The 18,507-nt window shown below is 42.2% G+C and overlaps 1 protein-coding gene and 1 long non-coding RNA gene across 6 annotated transcripts in view; one reads left to right on the top strand and one right to left on the bottom strand.

Moving 5' to 3' along the window:
• MYRIP (myosin VIIA and Rab interacting protein) overlaps nt 1–18,507 on the bottom strand; it is a 347,454-nt gene that overhangs the window by 168,657 nt on the left and 160,290 nt on the right. The window lies entirely within an intron of this gene.
• On the top strand, nt 6,081–14,835 carry LOC132535231 (uncharacterized). Its single transcript, XR_009547005.1, has 3 exons — nt 6,081–6,222; nt 14,145–14,258; nt 14,512–14,835. It is a non-coding gene; the product is annotated as an uncharacterized LOC132535231 (long non-coding RNA).

Genomic DNA, 18,507 nt, shown 5'->3' with positions numbered 1-18,507 from the left:
GCAGGGAGATGACAGGTCCTCCTACTTACACCACACCCTCACCTTGAGCCTCTGTGCTCATCAGCTAGAGGCTGAGTTAAAATCTTATCATCAGTCCTCGTTCCTCCCATCTCCCTGCTGTCTGAAAGCTTAGCTCTCTCTCAGGTTCATCTGTGCCCTTCCATTCTTCTGCCCGCCCCCATCTCTGCCACAGATGACAGCAGCAGCCTGCTCCTGTCTTCCTGCCTCCAGCAGTGCCCTTGCCCCAGACACATCCTTCTGAAATCAGAGTCCGAGTGAGTTATGCCTCTGCACCTGAGGACTGTGCTTGGTAGTCAAGAGAATCATACTCAGGGAGGAGAGAGGGGTGGCAAAAAGTTCCCTTTTGAGCCTGCCCCCAAGGCACTGTTCTAGGTTCTAGGTTGGGGAGGGGGTGTCCATGACACTGTGGAATGTGGCAAACCATGCATCAAGATCTTCTCATGCCAATGCTTGCCAGGCCAACCTTCCTCTCCCACTTTGACTTTTTTTTTCTATTGCCTTTATTATTTTTTTATTTGTTATTAATAGTATGCTACAAGGTTATAAGATTACAATGTACAGTTCTACACCCACCTTGACTTTCTGACCTGACATGGTGATGCTGGCTATATGCTCTCTGCTACAGAGTTAAAAACTTCAGCTGTTGTAGTCTGGAGTCTCCATTCTGTTGATCTACTTGCCCAACTCACTCCAGCAACAGAAACAGTAGCAGCAGCAGCTAACTAAGGTGCTTCCTGGGATCAGCTGCCCTCAGGGAGTCTGGTCACAGCACTGTGAGACTGCGGACTCTTAAACTTCCAGGAGGCCAGAAGTGAGGCCTCGGAGCCTTGCCCGAGGGTGGAAGGGACTGGTCTTGGAACCCAAGCCAACTGGGTCACATCATCTGTCATCACAGCCATGCTGGGTCACTTGCTCTGCTTCCATCTTATATTTCTTTCCCCAGAGCCATGTCTCTGTCCACTTCCAACACTCGTCACTAGACTTCTGGTTTCACCCGAGTAGCAATGACACTAGAGGAGTTCACTGATACTACCTGAGGCTCACTAGGGATCCCTGCCAGCTCCTGGGCCCTTCTCCCCACCGCACATCTCTTCATACCTGCCGACGACAAATTCCCAAGTTTCCCTTCCTCCTGACTTCCCTTCCATCCCTCAAGGGCAGCTCCCCTAGCTGTGCAATGTACAGCTGACACTTCTTCACTCCAGTACTGCAAACATGAGTCACTTCCTTCTGGTCTCCAGTGATTTCAGATGAGAACTTTGCTGTCATCTGGACTACTACTCATCATCATCATCATCATCATCATCATCATCATCATCATCATCATCATCATCATCATTTCCTTCTTCTCCTTTCTCCTCACTTTTTTTCCACCTCCAGTGTGATTGCTGGGGTTCCGTGCCTGTATACTATGAATCCACTGCTCCCCTGTGGTCCTTTTTTCCATTTTACTGGGATAGGACAGATAAAGTGAGGGGGGAATGGGAGATAGACATATAAGCCAGAGAGCGAGATGGACACCTGCAGACCTTCTTCACTGCTTGTGAAGCTTCCCCCATGCAGGTAGGGAGCTGGGGGCTAGAACTCAGATGCTTACATGGGTCCTTGTGCTTCATACTATGAGTGCTTAACCAGTTGCACCACCACCCACCCTGATCTTTTCTAAAGAAAAGGATGAAAGCCGCATAATCTCACTCATTAGCAGAATATAAGAAACAAGCACAGAAAGAGAAACACAAAGTAAAACTTAAGACTAGGTTTAGTATCTGGCACCAAAGCACAGGTATCTGTCAAGGAGGGCAGGAAGGGGAGTAGGAGGGGGGATTTGGGGTCCTGGTGTCTGGTGGTGGAAAAGGACCCGAGTTGGAGGTGAGAATGTTTTGCAGACATCTATCATGAGGAGATGAGAAATTGTTCCCCTATGCCAACGACTGTACTGGAAATCACGAACTGTTCCAAGCCCAAAAAAAAGAAAAAAAAAAAAAGAAATGCGCTGAATCTTGAGAGATCTTTTGTTACTTTAATTTTCAGTAGTTTAATTATTATGTGTCCTGATCTGAAGTACAATGCATTTGCTTCCCCAAGTTGCATGTTTATTTCTCAGGGTGACACTGGCGCAGGGCTACGTTCTACAATCAGCTTTGGAGGGTGACCTTTTTTTCCTTCTCAAATCCACCAGCCTGTTTGTGTTTTATTTCCCTCGGGTATCTCCCACAAATCTTATCCAACAGTTTTTTTTTAACTTTTTATATTTTTTAAACTGTTTTTTAAAATTATTTATTTATTATTATCTTTATTTATTGGCTAGAGACAGCCAGAAATCAAGATGGGGGGGTGATAGAGAGGGAGAGAGACAGAGAGATGCCTGCAGCCCTGCTTCACCACTCTTAAAGCTTTCCCCCTGCAGGTGGGGACCGGGAGCTCGAACCTGGGTCCTTGCGCATTGCAATACATGCGCTCAACCAGGTGCGCCACCACCAGGCCCCCTCCAACAGTTTCTGATTTTCTCCACTCATGCTTGGAAAATCATCTACCGCAATAAGGGGGCTGGAGTCCATTTATGAGCGTGATGAGAAGTGATAGCGTCGGCCCAGGCAGTGCCCTCCCTCGTGCCCCTGCAGGGACTCAGTATGTCTTCTCACGGATGAGCTTTCAGAGCTGGAGCCTTAGCACCAGGAAACTGTGGACCATTACAGCACAGGAAATGATAGTTCTTGCCAATGGGAGCCTCCTAGCCACGTGATACACACACATGCTGGGCACAAGCCAGCCTTTTCCTAACACTTAGCAACCTTGCAAGGTCAGACTCATTAATTACCACTCATCAGGAAGAGGAGAATGATGCTGAGAGAGGCTTAGCAACTGGCCACTAGCCATCAGACAGCTGCTAGAAATAGGCAACGAGTTTAACATTCAACACAGGTTAAACGTCACAATAGTTTTTTAACTTGTTTTCTGACAGTGTAGGTTACACCTAATAAAATGTATTAGCCTCAACATCACATTCAATGGTTTTTTAATTCTCCCTTCTCATGTAAGTGACAAGACTCTTTTTTTTCCCCTTACCAGAGAATTCCTAAATACTCCTGTTAAAGCTTTGAAGTGCAGACAGTGTGATGTTCTCCTGGCGTCTGATCATCATGAGAGCAGTTCACAACACAAGCAAGTTTCCTAGCGATACTAACAGCACAGCTTATACCATCCAGACTGATGGGAGTCCACACACATAGCAAACGCTGGACCTCCTAAAAGGTAAGGCTCAATTGAACTTCACCCTCTTTCTAACACCTCTTTCCTCTCTCTAGTGAGGGCTTAAGACATACTAATTCTGCAATAGAACTTGGACTGGAGTTGGTGTACTGCACCAAAGTAAAAGATTCTGGGAGGGGGCAAGGGGTTCAGGTCCTGGAACATGATGGCAGAGGAGGACCCAGTGAGGGTAGAAATGTTCCGTGGAGGGAGTCAGGCAGTAGTGCAGCGGGTTAAACGCACATGGCACAAAGCAAAGACTGGCATAAAGATCCCAGTTCAAGCCCCTGGCTCCCCACCTGCAGGGGAGTTGCTTTACAAGCAGTGAAGCAAGTCTGCAGGTGTCTATCTCTCCCCCTCTTGTCTTCCCCACCTCTCTCCATTTCTGTCTTATCCAACAACAATGACATCAATAATAACTACAACAATAAAACAACAAGGGCAACAAAAGGGGAATAAATAAATAAATAAATAAATATTAAAAAAAAAGAAATGTTCTGTGGAAAACTGGGGAATGTTACGCAAGTACAAAGTATTGTATTTTACTGTTGACTGTATACAATCCATACCCCAATAAAGAAATAAAAAAAAATAAAATAATTCTGCAATAGCCCCTGGTCCCAATGTTCATAATTTTTTTTTAAAGGCTTAATAGTACATACAGCACTATCTTTTATTCCTGTGGAACTTAACTGATTTCATGCCGAAGACTGGCTTTTCCAAATCAGACCTTACTCCTCTAGAGTATTTATGAGGATTTGCAATTTTAAAAGTAGCTTTAGAAAGTTACATGGCTTCTGCAACCCACAACGACCCTGGGTCCATGCTCCCAGAGGGACAGAGAGTGGGAGAGCTATTGGGGAGGGGATGGGATATGGAGATTGGGTGGCGGGAATTGTGTGGAGTTGTACCCCCACCCCATCCTATGATTTTGTTAATGTCTCCTTTCTTAAATTAAGAAAAAGAAAGTTACATGGGTATTCTTTACTGACTAGCTTTTCCTCATGCTGGGACACAAATCCTTCTCATTTTTTAAACTGAAGTGTTTCTTTTAAAGAAACTTTTAACGGTTTAATTGTAAGTATTCTCCTACACCATATAATTTAACAATTATAATCAATGATGCAACAACTCATTAATACTCACACAGTCCATTGCTATACTTCTTCCATCCCTGGGCAGCATCCATGAGCTGGTGGGCCTCTGAGTCTGGCCAACTCCCCGTCTAACACACCATTGCAAAGACACCAGAAGTCCAGCATTTGTGGGAACCAATCTGTCATCTCTATCATGTCCTCACTATGGTTCTTTACAGTTGTTCTTTAACTCCAAGAAAAGGGAATTCTTCCCTTCCAGAGGGCAAGCCTGGAACTGGGGAGTCATCTTTGATACCACCCTCAGTCCCCACAGGTAAGCCTATTTCTTCAGTTAGCACCTTTGAAGTGCCTGTTGAGTTCTAGGTTCTGGAGATACAGCAAGGCGCAGACAGAGCAAGGACTCAGACCTCATGGAGACGTATTCCGGGGAAGAGCACTGGAAGATAAGCAGGCCAAGCGAATAAACGGGCGACTGAATGAGTAACTATAGTGAAGTACTGCACAGGAAAGGTTAGCGAGTCATGAGGACACACGTCAGGGGAGTCTCACGGGGCCATCTGTTTCCATCAAGAAGCATATTGTAAGTGAGTATTAAAGAGCTTCCTTTCTTCCTTTCTCTCATATATATATAGAAATTATTTATTCATTTATTACTGGATAGAAAAAAAAAGAGAAACTGAGAGGGGAGGGGGAGATAATGGGTAAGAGAGGCAGAGAGACAACTGCGACCCTGCTTCACCACTTGTGAAGCTTCCCCCACTACAGGCAGGGACCAGGGGCTTGAACCTGCATCCTTGTACACTGTAATGTGAGTGCTTAACTAGGTGTGCCATCCCGGCTCCTGCTTGCTTGCTTGCTTGCTTTCTTTCTTTCTTTCTTTCTTTCTTTCTTTCTTTCTTTCTTTCTTTCTTTTTTCCTTCCTTTCACTCTCCTTTGCTTTGTCACATAATATTAAGGGATGGTAAAAAAGAAGGGTGTCATGTATTTTGCCAACACTGTTCTTCCAGGTTCTAGCACAGTGACTAGCACCTATTAAAAACTCAGTAGTTGCCTATAGATTTACTGACAATACTTAATTTCTAGAAAGCATTAGGCATGAAAAATAGATGGGGCAAAATAGACCCAAATGACCAGATTAATTCAGAGTAGAGATTAATAATTCAATAAAACCCGGGGAGATTCCCTAGCTGAGAAGGGGCTCTTGGCACAACTATATGGATGTCTCCCTGGTGAGTTACTATTGCATAGAATTCTAGAACACCCTAAGTTTTTCAAATCAGTTGGGACATGCTTCAAATATGACCACTGTCTAAAACATGCATCGCTCTTAAATTTCTATTAAAATCACATTTTAGAAAAATGTGGAGACTCGTCTGTTATACTGCTACATTCCTACACTTCACAGGCCCTGGAGGATAAGGCTTCTAAGGGAGAAGTCATACGCTCACATCAGTTCTGCACTGCTAGCCAGTATGAGAGCTGAAGCTGCAAGAACCTGGATGGTTTCATTTTCAATGTCCTGTGGACTCTGGCATTGACCCTGGTTTGAGTCAGAGGCAGAATAAATTTCTTGGAGTGAATGAAAGACGGGAACACAATTCTTTTCTACCAGGGGAATTCTGATCCTTCTTAATTAAATGAATTTTTTTGGCCTCCAGTCTCTCTGGTGATGGACAGATGCTGGTGTGGCAGGAGGCATCTCAGCAGAGCAGCGGTCAGTTCGCGGAGTCAGAGAAGGAAAATAGTCAGACATTCCAGTGATGGACCCTTGGCACTTGGTGTCCCCTGAATCCTGGCTCCAGCTCTAAACTGTGGCAGGCACTAGTTCCACCTCACGATGAGACAACTGGTAGAGGTGAGAAATCAGAGGAATGTGAGGGTTTAGAATTAAGCGAATTCATGGTACAGGTGGAAAAAGGACCAGGCTTCAAATGGGGAAAAGAATCTTAATTATAGGTTGCAGGGATCTAGGGCCGAAGAAAATTCTAAAAGTAACTTCTTTAAATGATTTTTAAAAATAACTTTTAAAAATTATATTTATTTATTGGGTAGAGACAGCCAGAAATTGAAAGGGTAGAGGGAAAGAAAGAGAGAGATATGGAGGGAGGGAGGGGCGGGCACCTGTAGCCTTGCTTTACCACTCGCAAAGCTTTTCCCTTGCAGGTGGGGACAGGGGCTTGAACCTGGGTCCTTGAGCATTGTGATGTGTGCATTCAACCGGGTACACCACCACCCAGCCCCTCTTTAAATGTTTTCTTTTTTTTTTTTTGCCTCCAGGGTTATTGCTATGAATCCACTGCTCCTGGAGGCCATTTTTTTTTTTTACCCTTTTGTTGCCCTTGTTGTTGTAGCCTTGTTGTGGTTATTATTGTTGTTGTTGATGTCATTCATTGTTGGATAGGACAGAGAGAAATGGAGAAAGGAGGGGAAGACAGAGAGGGGGAGAGAAAGACAGACACCTGCAGATCTGCTTCACCACCTGTGAAGCGACTCCCCTGGCTCTAACCGGGATCCTTCCGCCATGTGCACTTAACCCACTGCGCTATTGCCCGACCCCCTTTAAATGTTTTCTATCATGGCTATGATCCTATCTTCTCCAAGGTAACCCTGAATTATACATTCATCATTATTTTTAAAATGTCTCTACTGGGGATTAATGTTTTACAGTCAACAGTAAATATAATAGTTTGCACATTCATAACATAGTTTGCGTAACATTTCTCAGTTTTCCACACAACAATACAAACCTCACTAGGTCCTCTGCCATCCTACTCCAGGACCTGAATGAACTCCCCCTGCCACCTCAGAGTCTTTTACTTCGGTGTAATACACCTATAGTTTCATTATTTTGCCAGTGGCTATTCAATTTCCCCAGTATCATTTAGTGAAGAGACTTGGATTATTTTTTTGTCTGGATTTTTATTTTGTTTTGTTTCTGCCAGAAGAGTTCTGCTTAGCTCTGGCTTATGGTGATGTGGGGGGCTGAAGCTGAGACCTTGGATTCTCAGGCATGAAAGTCTTTTGCAGAACCATCGTGCTGTCTCCCTTGCCCAAGCACTGGGGTTTATTTCAGGCTCTCAACTGATGATGTGTATATATTTGCCATTGGAACCTTATTACTGCACAATCTACTGCTCTCAGCAGACTTGGTTTTCCCCATTTGATCTCAGAAAGAGATAGGGAAGGGGGGAGGGAGGGAGAGAGAGAGAGAGAGAGAGAGAGAGAGAGAGAGAGAGAGGAAATACACATCAGAGCACCACAACTCAGCCCCACCAGGCTTTCTTTTGGTGCCAAGCATGGCGTTTCCATGTAGCTCAGGGGGTTTGGACCAGAGTCCTTGTTCACAGCAAAGTGTGGATTCTACTGGGTGGGTTATTGCTCAGTCTCATCTGCCTACTTTTATTTCAATATCATATTGTTTTGATTACTATAGTTTTATAATTCCGTTTTAAGTCAGGTCTACCCCAAACATCAATAAGTTTGTATCTTAGGGTCCTTGTAATTTTTAAAAATATTTATTTATTTATTCCCTTTTGTTGCCCTGTTTTATTGTTGTAATTATTACTGATGTCATTGTGGTTAGATAAGACAGAGAGAAATGAAGAGAGGAGGGGAAGACATAGAAGGGGAGAGAAACATAGATACCTGCAGACCCGTTTCACCATCTGTGAAATGACTCCCCTGCAGGTGGGGAGCTGGGGACTCAAACAGGGATCCTTAAGCCGGTCCTTGTGCTTTGCGCCATGTGCACTTAAACTGCTGTGCTACCGCCCGACTCCAGGGTCCTTGTAATTTAAACTGCCCAATATTGGCAGGAACAGGTGCCACTCCACTCTATCCTCAGTTTCCTCTTATGGCTAATAATAAGTAAATGGGTATAAGTATGCTTCATTGGCTTAGATAACACAGATCCAAAGGACTGGGCCAGTCCCAAGAGAGTGTCAGCTCACAGAAATAAACTTAGTGGCACATTGCCTTGGATATTGCTTGTACAGCAAACAATGTGGATGAAATCAATGCTATTGAACTATACACCTGAAATTGCCCAACAAAGACATATACAACTCAACAGAAGGACCCCACCCCTCCCTGTCACTATCCAGTCAATAAGTAAAAGAAAAAGAAAAAACATTTTTTCCCGAAGGGGTGAGCAGGTGAACAGAATCAGCAAAGCATGGTGAAGAATCCTTCTTAACTATTACCACTGTAGGGAGAAAGGGACAAGGGAGGGGCAGTTCCTGAAAAGCCATGATGAGGGTTGTAGCCAATACCAGCCAACAGGACCTGTGCTGGAGGTTCCCCTGCTGGCCAAACCATTGAAAGGGAGTGTGGAGGCTGCACCCCCAGGAGCTCTCTCCCCTCTGCATCTGCCTATTCTTCCCACTGTCCACACCCAGACTGTAACCAGACCAGTTAGGGGCCCTTGGGTGGTGCAGTCCTCAAAGCATGCTGTACAGATGAGAATATGTCTGTAGGGACTGAGAGAGAATGCTCAGCATAATTAGATTTAAAATGTCGTTTTTTAAAAAAATTGCACCATTGCAAAAACAAAAAAATGAAACTACTTTGTGGGCAGCCTCTCTTGCCACCTTCTAGTCCAAATAGAAAATGTCTACCAGCTTGGGAGTTAGGAATCACCCCCCATCTATGTGGAAAGGGGTAAAATGCTACCACTTCCTCTGCCAAAACATTTATCCTAGACTCTACTCCAGTTACACTTATCTGAGTCTGGAGGTGATGGTGGTCAAAGAAAACTAGGTAAGTAAGTGACCTGGGCCCTGTGTGAAGCAGGAATCACCTGTGTGCAACTGGAGGTTACTTTACTTTCTTTTTTTTTTGCCTCCAGGTTTATTGCTGGGGCTCAGTGCCTTCACCATGAATCCACTGCTCCTGGGGGCCTTTTTTTTTTTTTTGGCCTCTTTTGTTGCCCTTGTTGTTGTAGCCTTGTGGTTATTATTCTTGTTGGTGTCATTTGTTGTTGGATAGGACAGAGAAAAATGAGAGAAGGGGAAGACAGAGAGGGGGAGAGAAAGACAGATACCTGCAGACCTGTTTCACCACCTGTGAAGCGACTTCCCTGCAGGTGGGGAACTGGGGGCTCGAACCAGGGTCCTTATGCCTGTCCTTGCGCTTTGTGCCACATGCGCTTAACCCGCTGTGCTACCACCTGATCCCCTGGAGGTTACTTTCTAGCAGGCAGTCATGAGCAAGAACAGAGCAGATTTGATGAATACGCTATCAGATTAGTATTGCTCAGTAATTATCTACAGGTCAAACTACCAACAACTAAGGTGATTTCTGTCAAGCACTTTAGGGAGGTCAACCGTGTCTTGGAGAAACTTATGTCAGCAAATATCAAAGATATGAGCCCTGCTGCTTGAAAAATCACAAAATATTTCTTTTTTTATTTTGGCCCTCTGTACTGCATACTGGATAATTTGTATACACTGGTCCTTCATTTCACTATCTATCTATCAAGTTGTGTTTAATCTGCTCTATAACCCTCCCACTTTCTTTTTCATTTCTAGAAATCATATTTGCTTCTTTGCAAATCAGAGCAGTCCAATCATAATCACTTATTCCTTCCTCTTCATTTTAGTATTTGTTTATTTCTTTATACCTATTACTTATAGTTATTTTTTTTATTATTCTAACACCTGGGTATTTTTTATTGATTTAATAATGATCAACAAAACTATAGGGTAAGAGGGGTACAATTCCCACCACCAGAGTCCCGCATCCCATCCCTCTATTGAAAGATTCCTTATTCTTTATCCCTATTCTTTATTCTTTATTCTTGGACCCAAGATCATTTTGAGGTGCAGAAGGTGGGGGGTCTGGCTTCTGTAATTGCTTCTCCACTGGCCATGGGTGTTGACAGGTGGATACACACTCCCAGCCTGTTTCTGTCTTTCTCTAGTGGGACAGGGCTCTAGAGAGATGGGATTTCAGGACAGATTGGTGGGGTCATCTGCCCGGGGAAGTCAGTTTGGGTTTGTGGTAACATTTGCAACTTGGTGGCTAAAAAGCATTAAGATAGAAAGCAGGACAATTTGTTTAACAATCAGGAACCTAAAGGTAAGAATAGAGCAAATGAGATTTGGGGTCTCCATGTTGGAAGAAGCTAGGAAGTCTATTATATTCCAAAGGACCCATGACTTTACTAATATTTGCCTGAGCCCGATAGCTGACTTGCAGGTGGGCTAAAGGTATTGTCTGGGGCGATGGTGTGAGAGTTGGAAATAGGACTAGAAAGTTGGATAAGGGCAGAGAGTAGCTCCCAATTATGGGAAGAGGGTATAAATACTGTTAACTATGTAAACCCCATCGATCTGATCTGGGACCCATATTCAGCACAGGAGCCTGTGTAACCACTTGAGGTATTTCAAACATTCTCTGCTAGCTGTTGCTTCTATTAATCCTTGATCTAGATTTTCCAGATATCACAGAAATTCTCAGCCTTAGTTAGGTGAGTGTGTGTGTGTGTGTGTGTGTGTGGTAGGAATTCAGGCTAAAACTACATGAAAACTTATTGTTTATGGTCTTGTTTAATACATTTTATTGGCAACTTTCACTCTACCCATTTTTAAGTAAGATTTATTCTCCCCATCACTAAACATGCTCCTTTGCTGCCACCTTCTGCATAGTGGATTTATTTCTAGGTGACTCTTACACTAAATCTATAACCTCACAGTGATAAAGTTTTAGGTAAGATGTCTCTTACTCTCCTACTAGATTTCTCCATATTAGTGGAAGCCCCTAGTTTATTTCTTGTTCCTTGCACCATACACAGATGGATAACAAAAGGACAGGTTTCATGTTAACTGGGCTCACTCCAAACTCTCTGGAACAAACCACCTCTACATTTTTTGTTTTTACCAGAGCACTTCTCAGCTCTGGCTTATGGTGGTGTGGAGGCTTAAACCTGGGACTTTGAAGCCTCAAGCATGAGAGTCTCTTTGCATAACCATTATGCTATCTACCCCCGCCCCCATCCACCACCTCTACATTTTCTTACTTTAAATTTTCATTGGTTTAGTTTTTAACCTTCAAATATTTCCTGTTTATTTTAGTTTCCAAGGATGATATAAAAACAAAGCCCTGGGATACTTTCTTTATTAAATCTTTTATTATTTATTTGAGTAGAGACAGAGGGAAATCGAGAGGGGAGTTAGGAGATAGGGAGACACAGAGAGAGACACCTGCAGCTCTGCTTCACCACTTGTGAAGCTTTCTCCCAACATATGTGGGGGCCGGGGGTTGAACCTGACATAGTGGGGGTTGTATTGTTAAATGGGAAACTGGGGAATGTTATGCATGTACAAACTATTGTATTTACTGTTGAATGTCAAACATTACTTCCCCAATAAAGAAATCAATTAAAAATAAATAAACACACTCAGCTTTGCTGTGAATAGGGTTGGTTGGATGTCTCTCCAGAGCCTCTGCGTAAGGTCGACTGGAGCGGTCCTGCAACTCAAGAGATTTAAGTGACTTCTGTAGAAAATCACCCAGTTGCTCTTTCAAAAATAAAATTGTTCACATTTAATCTCCATACCAAGGTAGTTCAGAGTATTTGTGTGTGGTTTGTCTGCAGCCCTGCTTTACCACTCGTGAAGCTTTCTCCCTGCAGGTGACCAAGGGCTTGAACCCGGGGTCCTTGTGGACTGTAATGTGTGCACTTAACCAGGGGCACCACTGCCTGGCCCCAATTATTATTATTTTTTCACTCAACAGTCCTCATTGACACTTCTGCGTGGGGACCCTCAGTGATATATTCGATTCTTGGCAGATAACTTTTACTTCTACCTTTCAACCTACCCAACCATTTCCCCCCATTTTTTCCTAAAAACAAATGATCCATCTCCCAAGCAACAGAACTTGGGTTTCAGGGTTTTGTAATTACCCTATACCAAAAAATCAGTTTTATTTTCTTTCTAGTTTCTATAATTTTCACTTCCTTTCAATTTCACTATCCTGTTACAGGTCTCCAAAGGAGCACCAAATATTTGGACAGGCACTACTGCCACATCACCTTCCGCTGAGCTGAAGGTCTGTGCTATCTCTTAAAATAGGGATCTTTCTCCCTTTTTTTCTTTCTCCCCACCCCCCACACAGAACACAGGCAATTCTTGGCAGAACAATCTGCTTACGGCCTCTAATAAGCAAAGTCACAAGAAATAGTCTGGGAAGTGAGAACGGGAGAGACCAGTAGAGTGGGTTTTTTGTCTGTTTGTTACTTTATTTTATTTTTATTTCCACCAGAAGATGATGGGAAGTTTATATCCATGAAAACACAGAAGGGAAGAATAGTTCTGGACTTGGCCAAGTCTTGGTGTAGATACCATTTAAGACTTGAAATTACATCTTAAAATGTGGCAGGGAAAAATCACTATAGGAAGGACTAAGGCTTTGTTTCATCTCCAACTGAAATGAGAGAACCACACAACAGTGCCATAAATGTCGAAGTTTGCAAGCAGTGGAAGAGGGGTTGTCAGTATGAAAACAATCCACTGCCACTGTCAGTATGAAAACAATCCACTGCCACTGGAAGACTGGGCAGTGAGATGTCATCTGCACACTGGATTATTATGGTGCCTCAGTTTGGAATTCCACCATAGACAGCGGCTTTGAAGTAATTATTTCATAAAATTAAGAAGAAAACTAAATGCTTTTTCAGCTTAAAAAAATAACATCTGGGTTTAAACAGGCTGGGGTATGGATGGCCCTATCAATGCCCATATCCATGGAGGGGAAGGTATATGGAATTTTGGTGGTGGGAACTGTATGGAATTGTACCCCTCTTATACCACAATCTTGTCAATCATTATTAAATCACTAATAAACAATAAAAAAAATCTGGGGAGATAGCATAATGGATATGCAAAAAAGACATTTGTGCCTGAGGCAGCAGAAGTGCCAGGTTCAGTCCCTAGCATCACCAGAAGCCAGGGCTGGGCAATGTTCTGATAAATAAATAATAAATTAAATTAAAAATAACAGAATTTTGGGGGCTGAGTGTGGTGCATTTAGTTGAATGCACATGTTACAGTGCACATGGACCCAAGTTTAAACTTCTTATGGGGGAAAGCCTCATAAGAAGTGAAGCAGTGCTGCAGGTATCTCTCTGTCTCTCTCCCTCTCTATCTCCCCCTTCCCTCCCTACCCCATCCATTCCAATATCCTTGTCCTTCTCCTCATCTGTCAATCATGGTGGGAGCACTCCTCCCATTGGAAGCCATATTCTCATTCATATTCTTGGCCCCTTCTCTTAGATTCCCCAAAGTCTCACCCCTGGAGCTGCTGTAGTCTATCTCATGCCAAGTCTTTCCCTCTATGCTGGATCATCACATATGCCCTAATGCGTAATGTAAATAAACAGACACTCTTTGATGTGGCATCTTTTCCAGTGATCATTCAATTCTCTGAGGCCAAGTTCCTGAAGAGAGCTATCCATATGAGTTGCTTTTCCACAGACCATTTTCATCCACATCTCCTCATTCCTGACCTTCTGCCTTTTCCAAACACTGTCTCTTGCCCATATAATTGTCCCAGTGCCTGGTACTGCCATCTTTCTCATCGCACAGATTATGACCCACTCCTGGAAGATCCTGAATGGTCTGAGGTTTTTTTTTGTTTGTTTGTTTTGTTTTTCTGTAATAAAGGTTGAATACATCTTGCTATGAGTAGGACACTTCTGTAGCATGCACTGTCTCTGTGCTGGGACACCTGCAACTTCTGAAGTGCCAGAAATAGTTCAATGTCTATATTCCACAGGCCCTAGGCGCAGAACCAGTTCTCTGGTTCCCAAGATCAAAAAAGATGAAAAATTCCCTCCTTGAACAAGCCACTGCATTCAGACCAGCCACCTGACTCCTGAACTGCACAAAGGTATGTGTCTGTGTGTGTGCGTGCGCACACGCACGCGACAAGCCCCATCGTTAAACCTGGAGGCAAAAAAAAAAAAAAAAGACATGCTTTTAAAAAAAAATGTAACTTCACTGAGGGCAAGAACCTCATCTCATTTGCCCTTGGGATTCTTATGCTTGGAGGCGACTTAGGTGAAACAAGTGATCAATAGTTTTGCCTTTAGGTTCATGATAGATAACAATTTGTTCTGCATTATATCTTAACTCTTTTTCAGTTACAGGTTCCAGATGCTATCATGTTGCCAACCTGACTTCCTTGGGCAGACAACCCCACCATGTATCTTGGAGCCCCACCTCCCCAGAGCCCTGCCCCACTAGGGAAAGAGAGAGACAGGCTGGGCGTATGGATAGACCTGCCAACACCCATGTTCAGTGGGGAAACAGTTACAGAAGCCAGACCTTCCACCTTCTGCATCCCATAATGACCTTGGGCCAATACTCCCAGAGGGATAAAGAATAGGAAAGCTATCAGGGGAGAGGACTGGATACGGAGCTTTGGGGGTGGGCTTTGTGTGGAAATGTACCCCTCTTATCCTGTGGTCTTGTCAATATTCCCATTTTATAAATAAAAAGTAAATCAAAAAATTATTTGGGTCCTATATGCAAAGACAATAAGGATAAAAATGAGGGGGCATGGTGGCTTCTGTGCGATCACTGCCAGTATACTGAGGAGACAAGCTAGGCAGGTATAACCCCCACATGTGCACCAGTAATTTGCTCTTCCAAAGGAGTTACTACTCTATCCTGTCATCGCCTGCCATTTTGCCCCATGAGTAATGGTTACCAATACATCCATCTATTTAGAGACAGAAGTGGATTCCTATAGATTTAGATATTGAGGTCAAGTCAGGATTTGCTTCTCAGTTTTGTTTTGTTTTTTAATGTAACAAGAGAGTGGGCGAATATGGGTTATGTCTGAGTTTTGCAGCTGCTAACATGGAACATAGTGTTTTCAATTTAAGCATCTATCAACGCATGAAGCATCCACAGCCTTGACAGTGTGCACAGGAGAAAGACACGCTGTTCTGCTCTTTCAGGACAGGCCTCAAAGTGCTCTTCACATGAAAGTATATTAATAAAAAATCCAAAAAAAAAAAAAAACGAGGGGGGGGAGAGGTTGGAACTAGAGCCAGAGATGGACTATTTCTTTTTGTTCACCTCACTCAGTGAATTTGTGCCAATCAAGTGGACTTTCTAGAGAAACTTTTCCCATTGTTTTGGGCACAACCTGAATTATCATCTTCAGTTGATAATGAATTTGTTTCCATTTCATACCTCCCCAAAGTTATGGATTAATGGATTCAATATTTTCTGCATGTTGCTATATGGCTTGTAGGACTAAAAAATCTTTCTGGGAAGATAATCCTAGACAATATATCCTCAGTGCCAACACTGGTTTCAGTGTCACAAACTAGACATTGTATCTCCAACCATACATACCAAGAGACTAACAGACTCTGTGAAAAACAGAAACATTTATGACTTTCAAATTTATTGATATATTTAACTTTCCCCACAGCAAAACCCTATTTTACTCAAAGCAAAGGAGTATGCATTTTTTAAAAACAAGAGAACCCAGCAATGGAATTTCTGCTGAAATTAATGTTTATTGCTGGTGGCAGAATAAATTTATATAATTCTATAAGAAAACAATATGGTGCTACTTAAGAAAACTCAGAAATATATGTACACAGGTTTTAAGCAGAGAGTCCTACTCCTAGGGATCCTTTCTTTTTTTGTGTGTGTGTGTGTGGTGGTGGGGGGAGGAGTTTTCTTAAGAAAATAACTAAGGAACAAAAGGATATCTGTATAAAGATGTTCTTGGAGGAATTATTATCATTAGTGACAAAATTAAATTGACAAAAGAAAATGCCAACATCAAAAATGACAAAAGTCAGTTAATAAATTCTGGTGCAATACCATGATAAGCTGTTAAATGGGCATTCAGTTATAAAATTGTAGAGAAATGTCAACCAGAGTTGATGCATTTCAGTGAAGTAGCAGTGTATAAAAAGTAGGTAATACCATGAGGGTCACCATGTATAATGTAGGTCTTTTTTATTTTTAATAATATTTGTTTATGTATTCATTCCCTTTTGTTGCTCCCTTTTTTAAAATTGTTGTAGGTATTATTGTTGTTGTCATTGTTAGATAGGACAGAGAGAAATGGAGAGAGGAGGGGAAGACAGAGAGTGGGAGAGAAAGACAGACACCTACAGGAAATTCAAATGTTCCTGGAAACTAATGAAAATGAAGACACAACCTATCAAAATATTTGGGACACAGCGAAAGCAGTACTGAGAGGGAAACTTATAGCCATACAATCACATATTAAACACCAAGAAGAAGCCCAAATGAACGACCTTACTACACACCTCAAGGACTTAGAGGAAGAGGAACAAAGGAACCCTAAAGCAACCAGAAGGACAGAAATCACTAAAGTTAGAGCAGAAATAAACAACATCAAAAATAAAAGAACCATACAAAAGATCAATGAAGCCAAATGTTGGTTCTTTGAAAGATTAAACAAAATTGACAAACCCCTAGCCAGACTCACCAAACAAAAAAGAGAGAAGACTCAAATTAATAGAATTGTAAACGATACAGGAGATATCACAACTGACACCACAGAAATCCAGAGAATTCTGCGAAACTTCTATAAAGAACTATATGCCACCAAGCTAGAGAATCTGGAAGAAATGGAACAATTCCTAGAAACCTATGCACTTCCAAAACTGAACCAAGAAGAACTACAAAATCTAAATGCACCAATCACAGACAAAGAAATTGAAACCGTTATTAAGAATCTCCCCAACAACAAAAGTCCTGGACCAGATGGCTTTACAAACGAATTCTACAAAACTTTCAGGAAACAGTTAATACCCATACTTCTTAAGCTATACCTTAAGATTGAAGAAACAGGAATACTCCCTTCCACCTTTTATGAAGCCAACATCACCCTGATACCAAAAGCTGATAGGGACAGAACAAAAAAGGAAAACTACAGACCAATATCTCTGATGAACATAGATGCCAAAATATTAAACAAGATCTTGGCCAACCGGATACAGCAACACATCAAAAAGATTGTTCATCATGACCAAGTGGGATTCATCCCAGGAATGCAAGGCTGGTTCAACATCCGTAAATCAATCAATGTGATTCATCACATCAATAAAAGCAAAGCCAAAAACCACATGATTATCTCAATAGATGCAGAGAAAGCCTTTGACAAAATCCAACACCCATTCATACTCAAAACTCTACAAAAAATGGGAATAGATGGGAAATTCCTCAAGATAGTGGAGTCTATATATAGCAAACCTACAGCCAACATCATACTCAATGGACAGAAGCTGAAAGCATTCCCCCTCAGATCGGGGACTAGACAGGGCTGTCCACTGTCACCGTTACTCTTCAACATAGTATTGGAAGTTCTTGCCATAGCAATCAGGCAAGAGAAAGAAATCAAAGGGATACAGATTGGAAGGGAAGAAGTCAAGCTCTCACTATTTGCAGATGATATGATAGTATACATAGAAAGACCTAAAGAATCCAGTAGAAAATTACTGGAAGTTGTTAGGCAATATAGCAAGGTATCAGGCTACAAAATCAATGTACAAAAATCAGTGGCATTTCTTTATGCAAACACTAAATCTGAAGAAGAAGACATCCAGAAATCACTCCCATTTACTGTTTCAGCAAAATCAATCAAATACCTAGGAATAAAGTTGACCAAAGAAGTGAAAGTCTTGTATGCTGAAAACTATGAGTCGCTACTCAAGGAGATAGAAACTAATACCAAGAAATGGAAAGATATCCCATGCTCATGGATTGGAAGAATAAATATCATCAAAATGAATATTCTCCCCAGAGCCATATACAAATTTAATGCAATACCCATCAAAGTTCCACCAGGCTTCTTTAAGAGAACAGAACAAACACTACAATCATTTATCTGGAACCTGAAAACACCTAGAATTGCCAAAACCATCTTAAGGAAAAGAAACAGAAATGGAGGCATCACACTCCCAGACATTAAACTATATTATAAAGCCATCATCATCAAAACAGCATGGTACTGGAACAAAAATAGGCACACAGACCAGTGGAACAGAATTGAAAGCCCAGAAGTAAATCCCAACACCTATGGGCATCTAATCTTTGATAAGGGGGCCCAAAGTATTAAATGGAAAAAGGAGGCTCTCTTC

Source organism: Erinaceus europaeus, chromosome 21 (genome assembly GCF_950295315.1).
Source record: "Erinaceus europaeus chromosome 21, mEriEur2.1, whole genome shotgun sequence".
In the NCBI taxonomy this organism is placed as follows: Eukaryota; Metazoa; Chordata; class Mammalia; order Eulipotyphla; family Erinaceidae; genus Erinaceus; species Erinaceus europaeus.
The sequence above is the reverse complement of the archived record's forward strand: the minus strand, read 5'-3'. Positions and strand labels throughout refer to the sequence as shown.